The sequence below is a fragment of the Microcaecilia unicolor genome, chromosome 5, assembly GCF_901765095.1.
Source record: "Microcaecilia unicolor chromosome 5, aMicUni1.1, whole genome shotgun sequence".
Taxonomy (NCBI): Eukaryota; Metazoa; Chordata; class Amphibia; order Gymnophiona; family Siphonopidae; genus Microcaecilia; species Microcaecilia unicolor.
Window position 1 is genome coordinate 183,410,143 of NC_044035.1, and position 12,501 is coordinate 183,422,643.

The window sequence follows — 12,501 nt, forward strand, 5'->3', positions numbered from 1 at the left end:
GGAGTGGCGGGACCTCAGGGCCATTCCAGTCAGCAAGCCGGACCTGGTGCAGATCACCCTGCTCGTGAGAAATGAGTCTATCTCTGGGGCAGATTTAGCCTACTGGCTACAGAGGTACGCGGAGCTGAGATCCCCACTTGCAAAGTTACCGGATCCAAGCAGGGTTTGGGCAGGAGGTTGGGGAGCCCTGGTCAAATTGAGACAGGAGAGCCATGTGGTCCAGCACATTCCTTCGGCTGCCTTTATCGGTCGTGACAGGATACTGTGCTTTTACAAGGGGCAGCCGCGGCAGTGCTTCAGATGTGGTTCGTTTAGGCACTTCAGCATGTCATGCCCAGTGGTAAAGTGTGGAAGATGCGGGGATCAGCATGCCACAGAGGACTGCACCGCGATCAGGTGCAACCTCTGCGGCGGGTTAGGCCATGCATATCGGAACTGCCCTAGGGCGGCCCATAACGAGTGGGATATGTGGGGGGAAGGGACGTGGAGGGGGGGTAATGGAGGAGGGGATAGGGCAGGGGGTGATAGGCAGGGAGGGGCAAGGGGGGAGAAGGAGGGGATGCAGGAGGGGGGGCGGCAGGGGGCTGGGTCAGGAGTGGAGCAGGGGGGAGAGGGGGAGTGGGTACAAGTGCCACAGAGGAAAGGGAAGTTTCGGAGGGGGGGGAAAGTAGGGGTGGGCAGGGAGGGGTCGCTGCAGGGGAAGAGGGGGGGGAACAGATTTCAGGTGTTGGAGGAGGAGGAGGAGGATAGGGAGGTTGGGAGGGAGGAGGAAGAACAGGGGGAAGGAGAAGAGGTGGAGTTAATGGAGGAAGAGGGGGCGGCAGGGGGGATTGGGGAGGGCAAACGGAAATATGAGGAAGCACTGGAGGAGGGTACTGGTGGTAGGAAGAAGGGCGGGAAGGCTCTGGGGGGAGGGGGAGGGGTGAGGGAGGAGGAAGAGGGAAGGGAGGGAGGGAGGGGAAAGGGGAGTAAGAGGAAAGCTGAGGGGGCCGGGCAGGTGGTGAAGGCCCAAGTGCAGGCTTGGGGGGACAGAGTGGAGCTAGAGGAGGATCTGGAGGACTTGGAGGACTTGGGGGAGGTGGAGGACTCGGAGGCGGAGGTAGGGGGCGGGGGTGAAGAGGGGAGAGGGAGGGATCAGGGGGTGGGTCCGGATAGAGCAAAGAAGAAAGGAAGGAAGAAAGGGGGAGGGGGGGGTAAGGTGCAGACAGGACGGCTGCGGGGGGGGGAGGGGGAGCTGGCAGGGGATGATGTAGACCGCATAGCAGAGGACCTGCTTCAGGGTAAGAAGGGGGTATCCCAGGAGATAAGGAAAGAAGTTGGGAGTGAGCAGACCCGTGACTCGCAATGAGGATGGCAGGCTTAGTGTTGACATTTGCCACGCTGAATGTGGCCAGCATCGCCTCTCCGAAGAAGCAGGGTTTAGCGTATGACTGGTTCGCGAGGGTCCAAGCAGATTGCTTCCTGCTCCAGGAGACTCGGCTGCGGTCCATTGAGGTGATCAGGCGGGCAAGGCGGGCCTGGAAGTGGGGTCCCTCGGTGTGGGGGTTGGCGGGGGAGAGGTATGGTGGGGTGGGGATCTTATTTAAGTCCCACCGGGTGAATATTCAGCGAGTGGTGGAGCTGGGGGTGGGGAGATGTCTTGTTGTGGATGCGATTTGGGAGGATAGAGCACTGAGGGTGGTGAATGTGTACGGGCCCCAAAGCAAGAAGGAAAGGGTGCTCCTCTTTGGGAAGATCAAGCCCTACCTATACACTTCGCGCCAAGTAGTCTGGGGGGGAGATTTTAACACCATATTGCGGAAAAAGGATAGTGGGGGACGATCGGTACAGGTGGGCTATGACGGGGTGAGGCTGGCAGGGATCATGCGGGAGGCGGAGCTGGTAGACGCACATGTGGCCTTCTGTGAGGAACAGGAGGGGTTCACGTTCTTTCGAGGGCAGTGTAAAAGTAGAATCGATAGATTCCTGGTAAAGAAGGGGGTTTGTCTGGGGGGTCCACGAACCGTGGACGTGGACTTTTCAGACCACCACATGGTCCTCCTTCAGGTGGGGGGGGCGGCAGCGCAGAGGCCAGGGAGGGGGTTATGGCGACTAAATTTAAAGTGGTTAGGTAGCGAGCAGGTGCGGGAGGAGTACCGCCGGTTTTTGGAAGATCAGGTGTCAGTGCAGGGGGCATTTCAGTCATTGGGGGAGTGGTGGGATACAGTGAAAAGACGAACGCGGGGATTCTTTCTCAGACAGGCGAGAAGGGAGGGGAGGGAAAGGACAAAGTTGGGCATGGCAATAAAGAAAAAGAGGGACACATTGATTTCACAAGGGGGGAGGGAGGAAGAAATACATGATCTCCAAGCACTCCTGGAGCAGGTACAGTACAACCGCTACACCTCCTTGGTGTATGAGCGGGACTTCGGGAAAATGTGTAGCCCGGACCCCTTCGCATGCTGCCGGGAGCGGAGGGCGCGCAGGGTGATGGAGGGGGTGCGGGATGCACAGGGGGTCCTGCAGGACACCAAGGAGGGGATTCTGGGGGCAGTGAGGGACCACTTTGCGGCGTTCCTTTCAGCCCAGCAGATTGATATGGAGCAGATGGAGTGTTATGTGGAAGGAACCCCGGGGATAGGTCACGGGGGACCCCAGCTTCAGGCCCTCTTGAACCCGTGGACAGAACAGGAGGTGGAGGAAGCCATCGGGGCGCTCCACAGGAAGACCTCGCCGGGGCCGGATGGGCTAACAACTGAGTTCTACCAGGCCTTTAAGGAGCAGCTGGTGCCGATCCTGGTGAGGGTATGGGGGGCAGCCCAGTTGGAGGGTTCCTTGCCTAGTTCCTTGACAGAGGCGGCTCTTATCCTACTAAGTAAGGGGAAGGACCCGGCGATGCTGGCCAACTGGCGGCCTATAGCACTGCTTAATACGGATCGAAAAATCTTTGCGCGAATGCTATTCCAGAGAATGAGGCAGGTGTCTGGGGATTTGCTAGCAGCCTCGCAAGCATGTGGGGTTAAAGGGAGAGGGGTCTTGGAAGCTGCAGCGTGGGTGCGGGAGGGGGTAGAACGCAGTAGAGTGGGAGGGCATGGTAGGCTGTTGGTAACACTCGACCAGGAAAAAGCGTTTGATAGAGTGCAGTGGGGTGTCCTATGGAGCATTCTGGAGCGCTATGGGTTTCCGAAGGGTTGGATAGAGCAATTACAGCTACTCTATCGGCATGCGGGGTGTTTTCCCCTGGTTAACGGGTGGAGAGGGCAGGGGTTTGAGGTAGGGGCAGGGGTCCGACAGGGGTGCCCACTCAGCCCGCTGTTGTATGCATACGCCATCGACCCTTTTATAAGACGGCTGGAGAAGGGGGGGGGGGGCGGAGGGGCCGGAAGGGGTGGAGGTGGGGGACAATAACCAGTTAAGGGTCGTGGCGTATGCAGATGACGTTACAGTGTGGGTAGCGGACCAGAGGGAGGGAGGTAGATTGCAGAACCTGATCCAGGAATACTCGCAGGCAACAGCGTCGCAGGTCAATTTTCAAAAGTCCAATAGCCTGTGGGTTGGGGATCAGGGGCTGCAATTTGAGTTGGGAGGTAGGTTTCCTACAGCTGTGGAACGTATACGGGTCTTGGGAATATACTTCGAGAAGGGGGATTATAGGCTCTACAACTGGGATAGGTGTCTCCAAGAAGTGAAGGGGAGGGTGGATAGATGGAAGGGGTGGAAAATGACCATGGGGGAGCGGGTACAGCTCATCAAGGCACACTTAGTTCCTTTGTTTCTGTTCGTCAGTTACATCTGCCTGCTGCCGGAGAGCCGGTACACGGCCTTGTATGGGGTGTTCTTCCGGCTGCTCTGGGGCAACAGGACGAATCCGGTAAAACGGAATGTTACCTATCTGCCTAGGAGGGAGGGGGGGTGGGCATGATAAACCCAGTCCTGTTTTTCAGCGCTTTGTTCCTGCAGTTCAATCTGGGGAGGGCGGTAGGGCGGGAGCCACCGGGGTGGGCTAGGAGTGTCCTGCAGTGGTGGCCGAGATATTGGGACCTATGGCGGGAGGGGGGGAGGGTAGTGGCACTGCGAAGGGGGGCTCCGGGGGGGGTGAGTTATTGCAAGACCCTAGTGAAATTGGTGAGGGTGTGGGGGCTGACGGTGGGGGAGGTGAAGGCAGGACAACGGGGGGTCTGGATGGACAGAGTACGGGCGCAGGTGTTCTCAGCTCCTCTGGCGCTGAGGGACGCGCCGGCCCCACGGATGCAGCAGGGGTTACGGTTGATTGCTTCGAACCGCATCCCGGTGAAGTATAAAGACCTGGCGTGGCTGTCCTTTCACGGTAGACTGTACGTCCGAGGAAATTTGAAATATCGCAATGTGCGGGATAGAGGGTGCCCACGGGAGGAATGTGCTGGAACTGAAGAGACGATGGAGCATTTCCTGGTGAGGTGCCCATTTACAGTCCAGGTCTCTGACCGGGTTTCCTCGTTGCTGCAGATCCCCAGTTTCCGCAACTACAGCTATGCGGACTGGGTGTATGGCCCAGAGGGTGGAGAGGGACGCAGGGATCCGGTAACACGCTTTCTGATTTCGGTGATATTGCGGTACTGCCTCTGGATGGCGCGCTGCAGGGTGTCCCTGTACCAGGAGGTCCGGCCGGCGGAGGTAGTCAGCTGGGATGTGGTAAGGGCGGTGCAGGAAGCGGCGAAGTGGGAAAGGGTGGAAAAAGGGGTGGGGGTGGCTTCGAGGTGGTGGAGACACGTGAGGCTTAAGCCGCCATGAGGGGACATGCTTCCCAGGGGATTGTGTGCCAGTTGTCTGAAGGGGTTGTGGGGGGTCGGGGGGGGGTTGATCCATTGTATTATTGAGGAGGGGGTGTACATAGATAGGCAGACCATGTCTAGCTAGGAGCCTGGGGTTTGATTTGCATGTCCGGTTTTTTTCTTTGGTCTTTCTAATAAACAGTTTCCACTGTACTATTGAGGAGGGGGAGGGGGTGTACATAGATAGGAGGACCGTGTATAGCTAGGGGCTTGTTTTTGATTTGTATGTTATTTGTTTTTAGTTTTTTCCAATAAAAAGAGTTTTCCAGTCTGCCCAACAAGATAAACTCATTTTACATGGTATGCAATACTTTATACTCGAGTTTGATTTGTCCATGCCATTCTCAGGGCACAGACCGTAGAAGTTTGCCCAGCACTGTTCTTGTACTAAAAGTTCTGAAGCTAACGTAGAAGCCCCTTAAAATTTACACTCCAGCCCATCCATATCTATTCAGTCATGATCAGGGTGTAGACTGTAGAAGTCTGCCCAGCACTGGTGTTGCCACCCAATCTCTGCTAAGATTCCGTGAATCCATTCCTTCTAAACAGGATTCCTTTGTGTTTATCCTACGCATGTTTGAATTCCATCATTTTCATCACCACCACCTCCCGCGGGTTCCATGTATCCACCACCCTTTCCGTGAAAAAATACTTCCTGACATTACTCCTGAGTCTGCCCCCCTTCAACTTCAATTCATGTCCTCTAGTCCTACCGCCTTCCTGTCTCCGGAAAAGGTTTGCAGATTAATCTTTCAAATATTTGAATGTATGTATCATGTCACCTCTGTTTCTCCTTTCCTCCAAGGTATACATGTTCAGGTCAGCTAGTCTCTCCTCTTACGGTTTGCAAAGCAAATCCCATACCATTTTTGTAGCTTTTCTTTGCACTGCTTCCATTCTTTTTACATCTTTAGGAAGATATGGCCTCCAAAAATGAACACAATACTCCAAGTGGAGCCTCACCAACGACTTTGTAGAGGGGCATTGTTAAACTATTCATGAGCCCTTGTGCCCAGGCTGAGGCTTAGGAAGGACCTTGGCCAAGGCCTAGGGTGGACCAAACGGGCGCTAAGCAATACCCCGGCCACAAAGCCCCGCACACTCAGGACAAACAACTAGCACCACCAGAAAAGGGAGATACACCACTCAGGCGGGCCTCACGACCAAACGGGAACCCACTCTTACAGAGTCCAAGCGCGCATGCCTCACGGCTGAACTGGAACCAAGTCACACATGAGAGAAGGGAAAAAGAACAACCAGGGGTCCCAAAAGGAACTAGTGCACATGCAACGCACATAACGCTAGCTAGTGATACAAGGGAAGGATGACAGACAAGAAGTTGGTAGGTACAGGCTACGACCTGGGGAAGAGAAAGCCAAGGACAGAATGGGACACAGATTCTATAAGAGTGAAGCTCCACAGGAACACTCTAGGCTGTACCATACAGCACACAAATACACTAGGCTGTGCCACACAGCACCCAAGGGAAAAGGGAAGCCACCTAAAGCAATACACAAAACTGTGCTACACAGCACTCAAGGAGTAAGGGAAACCACTATAGGAATACACAGGACTGTGCCACTCAGCACTCAAGGGTCAAGGGAATCCACGCACAAGAGTAGGCAAGGCTGTGCCACAGAGTCAGATAACAGACACTAGAGACAAAGGAAAAAGCAAGCAAACAGGAAAGGCTGCATTTACATACACCAAACAGATAAGGGCAATGTTCACAAGAATCAGGAGACAAGTACAGCAGACAAAGCGTAAAAGCAGGCTAAAGGGAAGGGCTGCTAAACACAAGTCAGGGAGAAGCAGGGCTTACACTGCAGTTAAAGGATAAAAGCTAACAAATGGGAAAAACAAACAATGTTCTTACCAGAATTCAGGGCCAGATGCACTAAACTTAACAAGCCCTTAACGAGCAAGTAGTAAACCCTGGCATGCACTAAACACGTTTTTTTCCGATGACGGTAGCAGCTAACGAAATTGGAATGCAGATCAGCAAATCGTGTAGAAACCCTATTGTAATAGATGCACTAACCTTTTCCGATTGCCTTAATGCTGGAAAACGCTGGAAAATCTAACAAGAGGTCTGTACCTCTCGTTGGGGCTGCGCTGGATTGGAAAAAATTATTAAAATGTGAAAAATAAAATCGGGGGCAAAAATGGCCAAGTGCTCGTCAGGAGCATCCTTTATGGACATTCTACACTATAAAAAAAAAAAAATCAAACAGGCTCCGATGCTGTTTTGATAAATGTTCAATAAAGACTTCATACAACTTAAAAAAGTGGGAAAAAAATCCAAGTGCTTGTCCTTTTTTTTTTTTTTTTAACAAACCTATTAGGGGGATTTGAACCCGCCACCTCTGGATTACAAGACTGCCACAGCTCTACTTGCTTGGATGTCCCTCCCTTACTTCCAAGTCTCTCATCTGAGTGAAGCACGGCCAAAAAGGACGTTTTTATTATTCCGGGGTTGAATGATGTCCAAAAAAGAGCCTGCAGTATCGGAGCCTGTTTGATTTTTTTAAATAAAGCTTCACTTAAAACAAAAACACGTACATTTTGGGCGGCCTCCCCCCCCCCCCCCCCCCCCCGCAATAATAAAAACGTCTTTTACGAGGTAATAGAGAATGCAAGTGAGCTACAACGAGTAGCTCATTTGCATTCCCTTTCCTTGATGCATAGCCGTTCCCTACCGATTCGCTATGGAATTCAGTAGGGAACGGCTCTAACGACAACTTTTGTGCATCTGGCTCAGTCAGCACACAGAGACAGAGCAACAGAGCACCCACAGGTGCAGGGAACCAAGGTAATCAGGGAAAGCAGCTTAGCTAGGGAAATAAACAAGCATATGCTGGGAACAACCAGCACACAGAGAAGCTACGAGCAATGAGAGGAGTAAACAAACTCCCATGTAAGCACTGTGTGCACTAGCACAGACAGAGGGTAACAGGCTTCAGATGACAGGGATCAACGCTAAAGCATGGACTGTAGGGAAAGGAAGGTTTAACTAGATCTGACGTCTGCTGCCTCAGACGTCAGCTCAATCCCTAACAGGCCAATCAGAAGCAAATCTCAGTCATTCCCCTGCCTGTCTAGCGGAATCATAACAGGCATCAACACCTCCTTTCTTCTGCTGGTTATACCCCTCTCTATACAACCTAGCATCCTTTTGGCTATGGCCGTCGCCTTGTCACATTGTTTCTTCACCTTCAGATCCTCGGACACCAAGGTCTCTTCTGAGTCGAGCTTACTAATCTCTCCCCTCCTATTCGCTATCTCTTTTTTGGGTTTCTGCACCCTAAGTGCATCACTGTGTTTTAATTTAGACCAGTCCTCCTATATTGTGGATTTCACATCAAATACCACAAGTATAATGATAATGAATGGATTCACAATATAAGTGTGTGATTTATGTTTGTGTGTAAAGGGTTATTGGGGGTGGAGATAAAAAAGGGCTAAATCAACAAAATGATGTTTGGATCTATAATGTAGGAGAAGAACTACATTTACATTACCTACAGCATTTTTCTTACAAACTGATTCCAAAACACTGAACAAGACACTAGGGGGTAAATTTTCAATATAGCACCTAACTGGCAATCTATACAATCTATACAATCCCAGTTGATTTTCAAACATAAAGTATAAAAGTATGTATATGCACATTTACACAGGTTTAAATGCTGACACACAGTATGTGTATTGGTGGCATGCTTATGTGTTTAAAAATATATACATATAGGGCTAGATTCTATATATTGCGCCTAAAAACTCAGGACCGAAAAATATCCACTTAAGCAGTATTCTATAAGCCACGCCTAAAGTTCAGCATGTTTTATAGAATAATGTTACGTGGAGAGGTCGTGGATAGATTTAGATACTGCCATTTGCACCAATGAAAAACCCATGACCCTCCCACTTCCACACCCCCTTTTTTGGACCATGCCTAAATTTACACATTAGTGCCAATCATTGCTTGTTAGCCAATTATTGGCTCATTATTTTATTACATTGCATGTACAAATCAGGGCCGCGACTAAATTTGCATGTACAAGTTTTGGCAACCTTTATAGAATCAGGGGGCTATTTTGTACTTGCATAGATGGCATCCAAACTTTTGAAAATTTACTCTTATGTACCATAGAAAATATAAGGGCTAGACTAAAGGGTTGATTCTGTGCACACATTTTTATGAATCTGTATCAAACCTAAATTCATACTTAAAACATGTTCCAGAAATATTCACTTACAATAAAACTTTCTTTGAGGTGTGCATCTGAATAATTTGGGTTTTTTCCATGTTATTTTATTTCTTCTGTCTCTTCTTTCCCCAGAGTCTATTTCTTTTTCTCATAATGGTGTCTTTATTTCCTCTCCACTAGTTTCCTGTCTCTTCTTTTCTTTCTTTCCAAATTTGTTTACCCCTCATTCCTCTCATCTCTTCCTTCTCCATGCTCTCTTCCTCTTCCCTTCCACTCTTTCACCCCTCTCTCTTCTATCCATCATCCATGGCCTCCATTCATTCTTTCCCTCCATATATTTTCTTCTCATTTTAATTATCCCATCCCATACTGCTTTCTGCATCATCCCATTCTTCAACCATCATCCTTACTCATTCATCCCTCCATTCACTCTTTCTTCACTCATCTTTTTTCCTTTTCTTTCATTCCTCACTCTAATGTTGGTGTCAGATCTCTCTCCTTCCTCCAAATCTGCCTCCTGCAATAACTCCCCCTTCCTACCTCAGAATCTGAAACAACTGTTTGTGCTTCATTCTCCTTTCCTTCCTACTCCTCTTACTAGCTTGATTACTAGTCCTCTCTTTCTGTTCTCCCAGATTCTCTCCTCCATCCTCTTTCCTTCCCTTGGCTGACAGGAGAAGCAGTGTCCGGGAGAATCCGCAGCAGTGGAGAGCCCAAGTGCCCCATGGGAGAAGCAGTGTCAGCATTTTACCTTGGTTCCCATCTCTCACCATATTCCTGTACTCTTCCAACAGGAGTGATAGCAGCAGCTCTGAATGGATCAGGAGCAGCAGTGGAATCAACAGCCTCACACAAGCCAAGAAATATGGACAGTGGTAGCAGCAGCAGGTTTACATGGGTCAGAACAGAAGATGAGATTAGCAATGGCAGAAGCAGAAAGCCTGCATAGTCAGAGATATTAGAAACAGTGATGGGAGGAGGCTAGGAAATCAGGGGAAGAACTGGCTTGAATAGGCAGAAAGCTTTAACAGAGAGAGGGAAGGTGGTGGGGATGGGCTGGGGACCTGGGAGATGCCAGAAGGTGGATAAGAGACTGGTTTGGAGGGGCTGGAGGGAGAAAGACTATGAGAGAAACTGGTAAGGAGAAGTTAGAAGAGAGAAATATGGTAAATGGAGAGAAAAAATAGATGGGATTTGGATGGAGGGACAGAGACCCTTGTGGAGAGGGACTTGAGTGGTGGTAGAGGGGAAAAGGGGGGGGGGGGGTAAAGACAAGGTCAAACAGTAGTAGAAGTAGTTTAATTCAAATAGATGTAAGGTCTCCACACCCACCACCAGGTCACACCGCCCACTTTGAAGAACAGAACAGCAATAAAAGACCAGCTTGGATTACATCCATGTTTTTCACCTAGTACATATTCTGACAGTGTGTAGTGCTGCTCTGGAGAATAAAGCACATCTGTACCTTATTCTTACACCAAGCATTCTGCTTTTCGGTAACCAAAAACTTCTATTTCGCTAACTCCTAAGCTGTGTAAATGTCTGGACATCTGGAAAGATGCCAGCAAAGTGAAGACAACAGTAGCTATAAAATGCCAGAACACAAGCACGGTAAGTGCCAAACAAAACTGTCACGGATCGTTTCCAGAGCAAAGAGTGTCTTCATGATTAGCTACTAGATAATAATAATCAGTATATAAACCAGTCAGACTGGAAAGTCTTTCCTCTGTGTTGTATATATACATCCAAAAGTATGTGTAAAGCTGGCTCCAATTAATCAGCAAAGGTGCCTTTGTTATTTTGACTCATGTGTTTCTTTTTTAAAGTTTTCATTCTCCCTGTGTTAATTGGAGCTTGCCGCTGATATGCACATTTGTAACCAGGGCCGGTCTTAGCAAGTGCAGGGCCCTATGCAGATCAATTTGGTGGGGCCCCATCCTGGCTCCGCCCCCACCCTAGCCCCACCCCATTGATAAGATTATTCCATTTTTAGAAATTTTTTTATTTATGAAATTTCAAATAAATAAAGACAAATGACGCTAAACTTGTACAAAAAAACTGATTGAAATAATAAGCACAATGCTATCATGAAACCATAAACAGCACTAATTCTAAGGACAGGACGAGCTACAACCTTATGCATGGCGTGGAAAGCCAACTGTAATTACACCGGGCTCTAAAACACCAGTGCACAACCTAGTGAAACAAAAAACAAAAATGGCTGCAAATTATACGCTAGCAGAATACTGCACCTTCCTTGATCACACCTGAAAAACACATGAAGGCAAAATACTGAACTGGAAAGTAACCTCAAGAAGTCAGAATCAGCATGCAGCAATACTACAAAAATGGAAACTTACATGAAAAATATCACAGATGCACATTTCCAAAAACTGACATATTCCAATTAATAAATCCTGAATAAAATAATTTTTTCTACCTTTGTTGTCTGGTGACTTTGTTTTTCTGATCATGCTGGCTCAGTATCCGATTGTGCTGCTATCTGTCCTCTTAACTCCATTTCCAGGGCTTCCTTTCCATTTATTTCTTTACTTTCCGCCTTTCTTCTTCATTTCTTTCCCTACATCCGTAAGTAAAAGCTGGGTCCTCCGCAGACTTGACTGTCCAGTGGATCCAGCTTCTGCCTATTTTCTATATCCATGTGCACTTTTTCTCCTCTCTTCCTTTTCCCTCACCTCATCTCCTTCCTCACTCTTCCCTCGCCTCCATCCATGTCCAGCATTTCTTCTCTCTCCTCCATGATCCACCCATGTCCAGCGACCCTCCTGTACCCCCTGCCATCCATCTATGTCCAGCAACCCCCCGTCCCCTCTGCCCTCCACCTATGTCCAGAAACCCCCTCCCCTGCCATCCACCCATGTCCAGCGACCCTCCTGTCCCCCCTGCCATCCATCCATGTCCAGCAACCCCCCCTGTCCCCCCTGCCATCCACCTAAGTGCAGAACCTCCCCTGTCCCCTCTGCCATCCACCCATGTCCAGCAACCCTCCTGTCCTCCCTTGCCACCTATGTCCAGAAACCCCCCTCCCCTGCCATCCACCCATGTCCAGCGACCCTCCTGTCCCCCCTGCCATCCATCTATGTCCAGCAACCCCCCCTGTCCCCCCTGCCATCCACCTAAGTGCAAAACCCCCCCTGTCCCCTCTGCCCTCCACCTATATCCAGAAACCCCTCTCCCCTGCCCAGTGGCGTAGCCAGACTGCCAATTTTGGGTGGGCCTGAACCCAAAGTGGGTGGGCACAAAATTTTCTCTGTACCCCCCCCCCCCCCCCCAGCAAAGTTTAGTCACACTCAGATGCATTTGTCACACAGGGTAAAGTGCTGCTTTTCAGTGCATCCGATTTCAGACAATTTACTAATCCTTTTCAGTGAGCTTTCAGAGGCCAAAACCTCCTGCCTCAGGTCAGTATAATGCTGTTACGGTATCCTCTCCTGACCTAAGGAAGGAAGTATTGGTCTCTGAAACTTTATTAACACAAGTAC